Below are 14,061 nucleotides of genomic sequence, written 5' to 3' on the forward strand. Positions count from 1 at the left end.
GCTGTCGTTTAGCAACCTCTGATCCAGTCCAGTGGTTTTCACACTTTTCTTAGCCACAGGGGTTTTTCTCCAAACGGGCTATTTTGTGGAAGTGATGTCGATTAAATCAGTCTATGTGAAACTTGGCGGGGAGCGGAAGAGAGGCGCACTGAGACCCTCCTTCCAGTCCCAGGTGGCTCTCGTGTCTGCCCCTGAAGAAGCTTCTCTGGTTCTGGGGAACCTCCCTGGTCCATTTACCAGATGGGGAGACTAAAGCCCTTCAGAACACAGTCCCAGAGCAGAACCAGCCCTGGGGGGGCCATTTGGAAATGTGGAGGAGGGTGTTTGGAGTTGTCGCAGTGACAACGCAGACGCGACCGGCATTTAGTGGCTGGGGGGCAGGGATACTAAACTTCCTATAACATCCAGGACAATAAAGAATTCTATGTGAAGTGCCAACAGCTCCCCACTGGGAAGCACCAAATGAGGAATCGGAGACCCAGAGAGGAGAAATTAGCTGGCAGGTTCATGGCAAGTGCACGCTAGAACTTTGGCCCCTGCCCATAGGCTTGGGGACTTCATCTGTACCCATCGGGAAAGGTCACTGCCTGGGGCCAAGTTGGCCGTGCTCCACAACACAGGGGAGAGAGGAATATTTTACAGATTAAAGCCAGAGAGTCTCCTGAGGTGGGGCAGCCACTCCATAAAAAGCTGAGCGCCAGATTTTGAGAAGTGAGGCTGGGCAAGGACATGGGGGGCTGCGGGGTCTCTTCAGCCCAGGCTGGAGGCCAGCGCTCGGCCCTGGGAGGAGGCAGATCCGAGGAGCGGAGGCGCCGGGAAGCGGCGAGGCAGGGCAGTCACACAGGTTTGTTGGCCCCATTGGTCATTTAATCCCTAGGCCAAAATATGCCAGGTTCAAAAATAGGATGTGGAAGCAGGAGGGGGAAGGAGGGTGTTCCCCAGCACTCCAAGGAAAATCGAGCCAGAGGAGAACTCATCTGCCTACTTTTTGCCATCACAATGCCACACGTTGTACAGTCTCCCCGCTTACAAAATCATGAGTACAGAATCGCCATCTCTGTAACCGTCAGGCAAGGATTAAATTATCCACATTGTACAGGAGAGAGAGCCTCAGAGCGGTGCCTCTATCGCACAGTCCTTTTAACGATCCGACTTTGTTTGTTATGCTTATGTGAATCACCCCCAGGAGGAAGGTCAGGGAGGGAGTCCCATTCCCAGTTTGGGGTTCAGGCCCGCAGTTCCCAAGACTGTGGTGGGCACCACAAGCACGGGGAAACTTGGTGAAATTCAGCAGACCGCATCCTGCCCCAAGGAGCCCGGGTCCCCATCCTCTGTAGCAGCACCCCAAGTGATTCTGACACACACCAACTCCCGCCCGCCTAACCCAGCTCAGCGAGACGGGTCCACTTGTCGTGAACTTGGGTGTCGCGGCGACATCACATGTCTACATGGCTTTCCAAATGCTTCTTCTCTCAGCTGGTGATGGGGACAAGACACCATCCAGTGGTGTGCTAGTTAGCCGGCTCTTGGTGACGGGGGAGCCCCTGATTTGTAGTGTGCCTGTTTCCACGTTGGGACTACGAACGTGCCCCGTTTCCAGCTACCGACATCGCATCGCTGAACACGGAGCTGAGGGAAAGAGGCCCACAAGCGACGCTTTTAAGAGGGTGTGAGCCGGCCCCAGCACACGTCTGTTGTGTCCCATCTCCAAAGCCAGCGACCTTTCCCCTAAAATATCCAGAGCTAGGACATGGGGCGGGCTCCCGACGGAATCAAGGAAGGTATGTTCTAGGACAGCATCATCTTCAGGGGAAGAATATCAACTAGTCACCGTGATTCCTAAAGAGCCACAGACAGGACTTTGAGTCACAACTCTGTGAGTGTTGGTTGCGTGCTCTTGGATAAGTCGCAAACCTCTCCAGGCCTCAGATTCCTCATACGTAACCTAGAAATGGTAACACAGTCCCTAACCTTAAAGGCTAAAGGATATAATGCATGTAAAATGCGTAAGCTAGGACTCAGCAACAGTCGTGTTTTCCATTTTAAGCACCCCTGGTATTTTAGACCCAGGAAGGACCTCTCCACTCTTCCCATCTAAATGCTTGCTGGGACATCTGAAGACTCGAGGAAGACAATTCCTTTGCTCAGCAGGCCACAGCCAGTTGCAATGGAAGCCATCCTGTGTCCCTGTCTCTTGACTCAGAAGGTCGGGAAATTTGTCACTAGACTAGCCTTTCCGCCCCCAGAGTACACACAAGTTGGTTTCCGGGGACTTACCTAGGAGCCAAACTGGAAATCCTGCACGTTGGCCCGGAGCGATCACAGTCGCTGTCTGTGCACAAGTTTTGACAGAGGAAAAAAAAAAAAAAATCCAGAGGCCTTTTGCTTAGGCGGCCCGGGCCTCGGGCTCAGGCTGGCCTTGCAGAAGGTCGCTTTCACCTCTCTGCCACCGACGATGGAAACATTGAAGCTATGGATGGTCTCTGCGTCCTCTTCCCTTCACACCATCTAACGTGTTTTTCATTTCTCTTGGCGGGCTCAATTTCCCACATGTTCTCCCAAGCTCTTCCTCTCGGCTCCCTAGGGCTTCCCACAACAAACCCGCGTGCCTGGGCAGTGGAGCAGGCCGCAGCAGTGAGAACCGTGCCGGATATGCCTCTGGCGTGTTTATCAGCCCCAGCCCCAGCCCCAGCCCCAGCCCCAGCCCCAGCCCCAGACCGGGCTTCTGGGTTCCTCGGCTCCTCGGCTGGAGCAGAGCACCCAGCTGTTCAGGGGGCCGGGCCTGCCCGCACCCTGCCCATCAGGCCCGGCGCGATGGAACACTTCTCCGGCTCTGCCACCAACTTACTGTGCGAGACCCGGCCCAAGAGCTGCCCCTCGATGCCTCTCAGGTCCTCATCTCTGAAAATGACGGTCATAGTACCTTTGTTCCGTATGCAGCACTTGGTGTCTTCCGGTGGTCCCTTTACCTGTGGTCTCCTGCTTCATCCCGTTCCAGCTCTGATGTAGGAGGTCCCGCCACAGGTAAGCTAGGGTCGCAGCCCGGCTCTGTTCCCCCCAGTTCCAGGACCTTGTGCCCCACCCCGCTTGCGGTTCCTTCATTAGAGGCAGGAGGCCAGGCTGTGACAGCAACTCAGTGGCTCTGTCCCACTGCGTACGGCCGGCTTCATGGCCCTAATCTCCCATCTGAGGAAGTCACTTTGCTCCCTGAGAGCCCTGGGTGTGGCAGGGACGCTCCACACAGCTTGCGTGTGAGCCTCGGAGCCACCGAAGGGTTAAGGGGAAGACATTCACTCTTTAAACACTCACCCTAAATTCCTGGTTAGAAGAGGCACTGTGAATTCTCCTGCTTGTTTTCTCCCCCACTTTATCTGTACGCTTGTGTCCTGCCAGCAAGTACTTCTCTTGGACACGGAATGTATTCGGTCTTTCTTTCCTTCTTCCTTCCGTTCTTTCTTTCTTTCTTTCTTTCTCTTTCCTTCTTTCCTTCCTTCCTTCCTTCTTTGCTTTCTTGATTTTCTTCCTTCCTCTTTTCTTTCTTTCTTTCTTTCTTTCTTTCTTTCTTTCTTTCTTTCTTTCTTTCCTTCTTTCTTTCCAGTTCTTTTTGAAAGGGTCAGGCGGATCATAAAGTATGCATGGTCTCCATCAGTTCCACAGACAGCTTGTAGACCACAGTGAGAACTTGCTAGTCCCATTTCATTGTTGCCAGGGAAGTGAAGATGATGGCATTTAGAATCCGGACAACGTTTTAGGTGATGGAATTTTCTAGCATATTCCAGAATGCTCCCAACCCTCTCTCTGCCTTTTCCAACCAAACAAAGCCTCCTGTGATCTCTTCAGCTGGAATTAATTTCTCTTTCTTAAATGCAACCCTCACCTTACATGCGAGTGGCCGTGCTGATATTCACTGCTTAATCATTTTCTATGCCCCTCCTCTGGTCTCCTGGTAGATTGTAAAATCAGTAAAAAAAAACAAAAAAAAAAAAAACAAAAAAAAAACACATACACACACAAAAAACCCATCTCTTAATCACACTACTGCCATCACCTAATACCTAATAATAAAAATAATAATAATAATAATAATAGCAGCTTCTATTTATTAAGTGCTTACTCTGTGTCAGAGACTGTTCAAACAGTATCTTCTTAATGTTGTGTCAGACTTTGAGATAAGCAGCTATTCTCATTCTGAGTAACTTTCCAAGGGTTACATACAAGTGAGAAGGAGCTATGATTTCCAGCCCAGGTTTGTCTTATTCTCTACTTCCCAAGCTGCTGTTCCCGGGTTTTCTTATATGTCCTTCCTAGCACAGAGGTGGGGACAATAGACCCTCCACGAGGGAGTTCCCCTCTTCCCTTCCTAGCGAAGAGTCCGTGATGTCCAAACAGAAAGAACACTTACAGGGTCACTTCATCCACACTCCCATTTCTGCAATGAGAGAACGAAAGCCCAAGAGGGGAAAGTGAGGCAGCGTAGGTGGCCAGTTGGTGGCACAGCACGAAGGCCTGCCCCTCGCCACTTTCCGACTGCCCGCAACTTCTCAGCCCCTCACTTTCCTAAAGGGTTTCCGAAAGGCAGGAGTTACTCAGTCCTGGAAAGGTTAGGCAGGAAGAGGATGTGGGCACAAACGTATGGCATGCTTCGTGATCACGCTCTATAGGACACCAGGGACACTCCAGTTTCCCTGAAGCTTTGCTTTCCTAAAAAGTTGTGCGTAGATCAAATGCTTAATTTCTCATTCCGGTAAATCAGCCTCCGGTGGGTGAGTCAGTTTGGCTCACGGCTGGGAGTTCTGTGCCATGGCTTTGTCTTTGTGCTGGCTCTCAGTGCTATAGGCATATGGACTTGAGGACGTATGACAAGATATGTACATACACATACAGTACATTTTACAGCCCATATACACATAAATGTATACACATACGTGTATGTGTATGCATATGTGTGTATATTGTACATATACATAAAACCGCAGGAAGTTCTTTTCTTTCATTGTAGTCTGTTTTCCTTGGTTACCGTTTAGTCCACTGTTGACATTTAGTTCCAGATCATTCTTTGCAATGGGGGCTTCCCTGTGCATTGTATAATATTCAGCAGCCTCTCTGGCCTCTACCCACTAGATGCCAGCAGCACCTTCCTGCCCACCACTGTGACAACCAGAAATGTTTCCAGACATTGCAAAATGTCCCCTGCAGGAAAAATGCCCCCCAGTTGAGAACCATGATTTATCCTCATTTCTCCCTTAGTGCTCCGGTATTCGGGGATCTGCTAATTGGTGGAGAGAGCAAATATCCAACACTCCAGCTGGGACCCATAGCAGGAGGTTCTGGCCTGAGATTTTAAAATATTCTCATGTCAGACTTCGAGATAAGTAGCTATCCTCACTTGAGTCACTTTCCAAGGGTTACACACAAGTGAGAAGGAGCTACGATTTCCAGCCCAGGTTTGTCTTATTCGCAAGAACCCTGTGGGACAGTATGATTGTTTCCATGTTACAGATGAGAAAACTGAGGCTCGCTGCAGCTGGTCTCAAGTTACCCACCTAACAAGCGGCAGAGAAAATGTGCCCTTAACCTTTACGTGAGTGTTTCTGAATCCAGGAGTCCAGTTCATACCAGGTGCGTGCTGTAATCTCCTGGGTGCCCGGGGCAGAAATAGAGGTTGAGAACCATGGTTCTGGCTCTGCCCTTCACTGGTTGATTGCCCCCAAATCACCGAATATCAGCATTAAAAGACAGCATCGGCGTAATCTAAACCAGTGAGACAAGAATCTGATCATCACACAAAGAAATGTGTGGTGTCACCGTAGTGAGTGTGCTGATGTAGCACGTGACTGGGGAACCGACCTGGCCTGGGCTCCGGAGACGCTGGCCCAGGGAGTGGCTGAGTAGAGGGTGGTGGGTAGAGAAAGCAGGAAGACGTTACGAGCAGAGGGAGCCCTGAGGTGGCAGGAAGCAGGCAACTTGACCCAGGCTGGCTCTGCAGAGGGATTCCTCAGGGTTGGTGGAAACCGAGAAGGGGACACAGGATGTAGGGACTTGGAAGTCCTCCGGGGGTGGGCTGAGGGTCAGGAGGAGTGACTGTCATAAAATCACAGAAGAGCATCCGATCCCATCTCTCACCTGCCTCTATAGCAATATTTCCTGCCACCATGCCGCCTCCTCCAGTGACTGACCCCCCCCTTCCCTCCAGAAGGAGTTCTCCACCTCTTAGAGTTCTCCACCTCTTCCAAAGCTACCACTTTGTCCTAAAGAGTGTTAAAAATGCTGTCTGTCATCAATCCAATGTGTCCCCTGAACACTGCCCGTGGGACTACACCCTAGGCAGTGGCACTTTCAAAAAGGGGGAGCCCAGGCTTGGCCTTTAGGACTGGTCAGCAACCAGGAACCCCGAAATATCCTCATGACCATAGAGGCAGAAGTTACAACATAGTCTATGGATCCGATCTGACTCATAGCTGTGTTTTGCTTGGCCACGCGATGTTTTCAGATGGTTTTGAAATGCGCGGCCACCATTTGAAAATCAGATGTCATGTCAAAATGCAGGTTTCTAGCCTGCATGCCTGCGTGAGAACAGTGACACCAGGAGCCTGTCCTTCCTTCCTTTCCCCAGGTGCCCACCCACCCACTCTGCCGCCTGCAGCACGGTGCCTGCCCTGCCCTGCCCCGCCCCACCACAACCCTTTAAAGACCTGTGGGCGGTGACCTTGGATTGGCACCTAGAGTCTTTTGTCTGCTATCCGGCCAACACCGGTTCCTTCAGCTGCCACTCCTCTGATTCAACCTCCAGCCTCCTACCTGTCCTGTCATCCTCTTTCTGGCCACCCTCCCCTACTTAACGGGATGCACTCAGAAGCCACAACAATGTTCCCGGCAGGAGCTGGTGGGGGCTGACCTGGACAGAGGATTTAAAGAAACTTCTTTGTATGGGACACCATTAGTTTTCAACCCAGCAACCAGACCAGCAAGCACCATGTCAACCCCAATGGAAAGAGGCCTCGGAACATGCAAAACTGATTCTGTCTTATGAGTCTAGCTAAATAGGAGAAAGCCCTGGGGGAAGACATCGGACCATTTCCTGAGTCTGTACAGTCAAACCTGGAACAATGCGGGAGGAATGACAAGCATCTTGAAATGCTTTTTTCATTTATAAGTATCAACAGTGGGAAGAGTCTAAGGAAAATACTTGTGAAAGCCCTTGGAAAGTGACAGCACTCCAACTGGCGATCTGAGGTTACTATTTGTTCTCTCTGTTCCCAGAATGAACCCAGGTAGACTCCTCCTTTTGCCCTCTGAGCATGTAACTGCATAGGTAGAAAACAGGAAAATGAATGGGGCTATGGAAAACACATTGGCCTAGGAGCCTGTCGCCCCGGGGACTTTCTGCCCATGTGCTTCCGACTACTGGGAGCACTTAGGTAAGTCACCTAACCCTCTGGGCCTCAGTTGCCTCATCTGCCACGAGACTATCAATTGGTTGGAAGATTCCAGAAACCAGAGCAGTGCATCCAAAACGTCCACCTGCGTTCAGGACTTTCCAGCCTTTTCTCCAGCTCAGGGCCCCTCCCACCCTGGCCCAGAACCACTGCTCATTGACTTAACGCTCCCTCTAAAATCGTCTTTAGTTCTAGTCATAATTTTTTTTTTTTAGTTTAACCCCATCCCCAGAACATTTACAAGGTCACAGATTTAACGTGTTAATGATGACTTTGGTACAAGTTCAAATAACCACTCGGGGATTAAAATTTGAAACGATCTTTCTCCACACACCACCTAAAATCATCCTGTGTGCTTACAACACTGTAAGGACATCGAACTTGGGTTCATGGGTGGATTTCAGGAAGCCCCTGAATACCCTAAAATTGGACACTAAGTTGTGTGTGGGAGAGGCGGGGTTTTTGTGGGGGGAGATTTCATAAACTTGCCATGATTCTCAAAGGTCCATCTGTTCTGTACAAATGCTGACAACCACTGCCTCCAGAGCCTGTCAGATCTTTCTTCAGGAGGGATGGGGGCCAAAAGACTACACCTTCTAAACAGCTGCCTGGGGGCACCTGGGTGGCTCAGCTGGTTAAGTGTCTGACTCTTGATTTCGGCTCAGGTCATGATCTTACCATTCGTGAATTCGAGCCCCAAATCGTGCTCTGCACTAAGAGCGTGGAGCCTACTTGGGATTCTCTCTCCCCCCCTCTCTCTGATCCTCCCTCCCTCACTCCCCCCGCCCCCGACCCGTCTCAAAAATAAATAAATAAACCTAAAAATAATAGCTGCCTGGGATTCCTTTCAGCGAATTTCCTCCCATCCTCCTCTCTAAATGTCTCCTGATTGACTAAAGAAGTACCTTTAGGTCACTGGGTGGGGTGGGAGTGGAACGGACTCCTCTGGGACCTGTCTGAGCCTGGGAACCTGCCCGAGTCGCAGGCTCCGTCTACATCCTGGCAGAGGGGTCGCAGAGGCACTGGAAAGACAACACCCCGAGGAAAGAAGGTCTTTGCTTAAAGCGATGTCATACAACCTTGGCAAACTCCCCCAACCCCAGAATCCCAGGGAGCACAGCTTACACGGATCATCACCTTCTCTGGGGCGGACTCGGAAATTCAGCTCTGCGGGATCGTTGCGGGGAGAGGGGCAAGAATTACGAATGCTCCCCGCTCCGGCGCTGCCTGGCCCGGCGAAACTCCCTGCTATTTTTCCACCTGCTTGTTTTGCGGCTTGCTGAATTTCCATATGTCTGACCTGAATTCTTAAGTGGCTCGGACAGTTTCTGGTTGTAACACCCAGGGAAAAGACCCGGGACTTTCTCGGGCCCTGGAAGGGATGGCGGCTGCTTCAAGCAGACGTAATTGGGGAGGCGCCAGCTCTGATGGCATAGTTAGCCTTGATCCTAACTGAACATGGGGCTTCCCCAGAGAAGAGGTAGTGGACGGACAATCGTTGTGGAATGAATGAACGACAACTACTGCTCGGGGCAGCTAGGCACACCATAGGCAGACATGGACGACCCAATCAAGGAAAGCCTCAGAGTAGAGGTGACGTTTGAAGGAGGCCTTGGAGTCAGGTGTAATTTTAACAGCAGAGCTGGCCATGCTCTGATGTGGTTAAACACAGGGGCTCCAGAGTCTGGCCTCTGGCTGGGTTTGAATTCCGACACCCCCGTGTGCGTGATGCGCCCTTGCGCAAATCTGCTAGCCCCTGGAGGCCTGAGTGTCCTTGCCTACCAAGCATATAGGATAAGGACTGTGGGTGAGCCTTCAAGGAGAAACCACACAGCACATGTCCCACTGAGCCTTCGCACGTGCTCCCTGGTGGCTTTCATCGGCACCGGTGTGGGAGAGGAGAGCGGTCGGGGATGTCCCACTGCCAGGACGTGAGAGAGTGGAGCACAGAGGAGGCAACCGGTTTACCTGCGATTTCCACGGCACGGTCAGCAAGCCTGAGCTCCTCTCCACTAAAACTGGCAGTCCCATCAGCAGACTTCAGACTCCACTGTGGAAGCAAAGGCCCGCCCTCATGCTTCCCTGCGGGCCCTGTTCTCACTGGCTGCACAGCCTCATGCTATCCGGTGGTCCAGCTCTGCATCGCCTCCCCTGACAGTGGTGCCCTTGGCCCCGGGACAGAGCCTCCAGCGTCCAGCCCCCCCGGGGGGGGGCTCCTGCCTCCCTGGGAGCTGATCCTTCTCGGGGCTGCATTTCCTTGGGAGAGAGCTAAACACAAAGGCCCAGCAGCCGCAGCGTCAAGATCGACATCAAAGAAGGAGTCAGGACGCAGGAGGAGCCACAGAATTGCCAGAGGCTGTTCCCGAACTTTCGTTCCTGGGCGGGTCCGGCTAGGCCTGCACATCCCTGGAGCATGTGTCCCTGGATGTCTGGTGGGCCGTGTTCACTCTTCACGTGTATTTGTCACGCCCGGTGAGCCGGACTCAGCCACTTTATCCTTTCTTCGCGGCACCGACATCGCGTCACGGCAGCCAGTGTTGCATCTCTTGCATCAGGACAGTACCTGCCATATAGGAAGCACTCAAGGAGCATTTGCCAAAAGTTGGAAGAATGCATGAATGAGTACCCACAGTGCCTGGCGCATACTAGATGTCCCGTCAACAGCCGTCAAGCGGGGAGGCATGTGGCTAAAGAACTGAGAGGGGAAGAGTTTGGTCAGGGAAGACTTTCTAGAGGTGGCTTTCGAGCTGGACCTTAAAAGAGGGAGTGAAATTTCACAAGGAAGGCTGCACATTGGAACATTCCAAACAGAAGGGACGGGCATCTAGACACAGAAAGCACTGGGAACATTTGAGAAATTGGGAATAGTTCAGCTTGGCTGGAGGGCTGCAGAAAGCTATGCCTTGGAGACATTTCCCCAACATCGTAGAGCGTCGCAAAGGCCATGCCAAAGAAGGGGAGCCTGCCTCCACCAGCCAGTGGAGGGCCAGTATAAGGAGAGGGTGATGTGATCTGACCAACGGTTTAAGAAGATTAATATGGCAATGCCTCGAAGGGCAGATTTGACCTGAGGGGAAGACAGAAAACAAAGGTCCGAAACCAGAAACGTGGAGAAAGTATGAACAGGATTCGGCACAGGTTGGATGTTGATGGAAAACGATGGGGGGGAGGGGAGAGTCGGTGATGAGGTCGAAGTTCCTGCACGGTTGCAGCATGAGCAGAGAAGTCGGGAGGAACAGAAGGGGTTGGGGGTCTGGAAAGGAGAATAAAGCAAAGCCCACTCCGGTCTGTTACTCACATTTCCCCTACGGTGGATACCTGCTGACGTACAAGTGGCAAGATCCTTCTGCCCGTTGGACGCAGAGACTAAAACTCCACATGTAGAAAAGGGCTGGAGAAATTTGGGGAGTTATCTTCACGAAAGTTCTCTCCATGAACGGCGTCTACCCACATCTTGGAATCGTTGTGGAGCGTAGTTTCTAGAGTCGGGAAAATCTGGTTCTGCTTCATCTTACGTGTGTGACCTTGGACAAATCCCTGAACTCGTATGAACCTCTACTTTCCATCTGTAAAATGGGAATGATAATGGATTGACCTCAGAGGGCTTTCGTGAGTATTACGTACGTGTGCGGGCTCCCTAGCATGGTGTCCACTAGAGGTAAGCTACTCACTGTATGTCAACAATTATCAATATCATTTTCTTAGTTTTAATTAAGACAGACGTTGCAAATACCAATGCCTACAGGGGCTCAACTGGAAAGAGAAACGGATTAAGCCTAAAAGGAACACTGGCCATCTACCTTCATCAGATTCCTGCCACATGGGAATGGCGATCTAGGTTACCACATGTGCAATTTTTCAAGAGCAGTCCGAAGTCTAAGGTCTGTGGGGGCTGAAATTTGGCATTCAAAAATTAAATTTTGGATTTAAATTAAATTTATGAAACAATGTTGTGGCATCCCCCAGGGCAGGGACGAAACCAAACACGTCTGTGGGGCAGGTGCAGCCCCAAAGCCACCATGGTGTGCAATGGGAATGAAGACAGACTTCCAGCGTGATGCAGAGATCCTGGGAGCCTCTTTAGGAGATAGAGGTACCTCTTCCTCTTCCTGAGATATTGGGCACCCACCTCTCCCACATGTAGGATAGACAGGCTTGCAGAGGATGACTCAGCGCAGAGAACCTCTGAGATCTTGAGTGCCTAACGGTAGGGAGTCTGGCCTTGATGGTGTGGAGGACATGAGCCCCCAGAGGGCTCCTTGGCTGGGCCAGCTGCCTGGGAGACCGGGCCTGGCTGCACTGTGAAGCCCATGGTTATTTTCCTATGGTAGAAAAAGACAAGCAGGGGAGGTGGTAAGTCTGGCTCAGAGGCAGACAAGCAGAATATCTGGCCTGACAAGTTAAACCACTTTACTAAGAACTACGGCTGAACTAAGTTTGAATCTGATTCCGTGCCTGTGTGTGTGTGTGTGTGTGTGTGTGTGTGTGTAAGCACGCCTGCCTGCCCGTACTGGGGACGCTCTGAGGAAACAGAGGAGAGAGGAGAACAGGCCTGAGTGTATAGCTGCTTCATCTGTTTGCTTTTCTCATTCGTTCCTGGGTGAACGGACCTTCCTAATCCCTTGTGCTCACAGAGAAGGAAACAGCCGCTCTGGTTGCGTGACCAGAAGACTTCACAGCACCCCCTCCCCGGTAACCCTTGCCTCCGGGTATCCAGGGCCAGATTCTGCGGCCAGGACTCTGGGTTCTCGAACGCACGGTGGAGATGCAGAGAATCCTACAGACCAGGCTGAGCAGTAAGAGCCAGCAGCAAGCTCAGACCCTCTTGCCAAGGGAGAGCTGGCCATTCCAGGACCCTGTCGCAGAGAACGGGCAGGCCAATGCATGCCTAGCAGGGACAGAGGAAACGCTGCCCCACCGTTGTCCCAGAAGACTGAGGAGTGGATTCTGGGAAGGCGGGATCACCTTTCGGCCAGGTACTTGGTTCGCCCACGGTGAAGATTTGGTTTCCTCCACTTTGCTGGGATCTTTGACTTTGATCCACGATTACTTTCTACCTCTGAGCAGATGTATCCTATAGCTCAGTGACTCATGACATCCTAGAAAATGAGATTTGCTATCTTTTGTCGCAGCAGAATTCTTTCTTTAAAAGACGTCTTGCGCTAAACCCCAATATACAAAATATATTTTACGCGAGTGATTAACATGTTCCTTCGTCAAGCTGGGTCTTTATTTTGGGGTGGCAAAGATGGTTATTACTTTCAAAATCTCGGAAGTGGCTACAAGAAAGCTGAGGGTTCTTTGAAGCTCGATGGCAAAACCACTGACCAAGGCCACTCTTTCTGGGGCGTCGGGATCCCGAGTGATGAGGATCTTTCACATATGAGGACACGAGGCCATCGCCATCATGCTTCACACAGTGAGGGAAAGACAACAGAAAGGCATTGCATCATTTCATAGCATTTTACCGATTGCACTGGAATGGGAGGGAACCAGCATCGTGTGTCCGGAAGAGAAAAGGGTGTTGCAGGAAAAAATCTGGGCCCCACGTTCTCCTTTGGGCTCTGGAGAGTTCGGGCTGTAGGCTTCGGAGAGTTAGCTCTCACTGTGTGACAGTGGAGAAGTCCCTTCTTGTCCGCACACTCAGATCCCCCCATTCGTGGGAGTCACATCACCCGAGGGTCTAGGCTGTGTCTGCTATTCACTGCTCTCGGCACAGAAAGTTGTGGGATCATAAAAGCACACAGGTACACCCGGCATGCCGCAGAATGCACCCAGCCCCCTCCACACACCCAAACTGACATATGATACTAGGCTCTGTAGGGTGATTGCAGACCAAGCAATGCAAATGAACTCTTAGAAGATTTCCAGGGGATTCCATCATGGGCGGAAAAACAGCGAGCAAGCCCACAGTTTAGAAACACTGGAGCCAGACCTAGCTTTCGGTCCTCACTGTATCCATCATCAGCTATATGATCCTGGGCCAGCCACTCACGCTCTTGGTCCCACCAGCTATAAAATGGGAACAGCATGGTGTCTTCCCGGAAGGGCTGACGGTTTACAGTAAGAGGTCGCCCAGAGCGGAGGGCCTGGGCACCCCCAGGCCGGGATTCAGGTCCCTTCCACTAATAAGCCGAGTGACCGCAAACCTCAGTTTTCTTATTTGTCAAACAGGGATGACGATGAAATCAGACAATGCTGGTAAAACACTTTTGTTAGCACTGTGCTTGGAATACAGTAAATACCCAGAAAAAATTGGTATGGCCAAAGGTTAAGGGAACCTGGGGGGAATAGTGCCAGCTGTTACGTGAAGAATGGGGAGGGTTGGACGAGGCTCTGGAGGAAGATGGGCTGGCACCCTGGCCATGCCCCACTTCCCGGGTAACCCCCAGAATGGCTCTCCCTCTTTCTGGGCTGCCGTCTCTCCATCTGTACGAAGAGGACGTTGCACCACCCAATCAGATGCTAAAATCCGTCTCTGGTTTTATGGTGTACTCTTAGCTTCCAGTTACAGCCCAGGGGAGGGATGCTGGAGTCCGTGTCCGGGGTCTCAGCTCAAGTGCCTTGAGGATGAGGCACACGTTAGGCACGAGTAAAGTGAGCCATTTTGAGTTGTGTTGTTTTC

At 51.5% G+C, this 14,061-nt stretch overlaps 1 long non-coding RNA gene across 2 annotated transcripts; it reads left to right on the plus strand.

Annotated features, from left to right (window-relative positions):
• Positions 1-2,723: 2,723 nt before the first annotated feature.
• On the plus strand, positions 2,724-12,567 carry LOC112860241 (uncharacterized). 2 transcript variants are annotated; one of them, XR_015241314.1, is made up of 5 exons: positions 2,724-3,024; positions 5,500-5,619; positions 6,614-7,418; positions 11,403-11,529; positions 12,071-12,567. It is a non-coding gene; the product is annotated as an uncharacterized LOC112860241 (long non-coding RNA). The 2 variants fall into 2 exon arrangements; XR_003223606.2 differs by lacking the exons at positions 11,403-11,529; positions 12,071-12,567 and having other exon boundaries at positions 6,614-8,264.
• Positions 12,568-14,061: the final 1,494 nt, after the last annotated feature.

This window comes from Puma concolor, chromosome A1, assembly GCF_028749965.1.
Source record: "Puma concolor isolate L17-30 chromosome A1, mPumCon1.1.hap2, whole genome shotgun sequence".
NCBI lineage: Eukaryota > Metazoa > Chordata > Mammalia > Carnivora > Felidae > Puma > Puma concolor.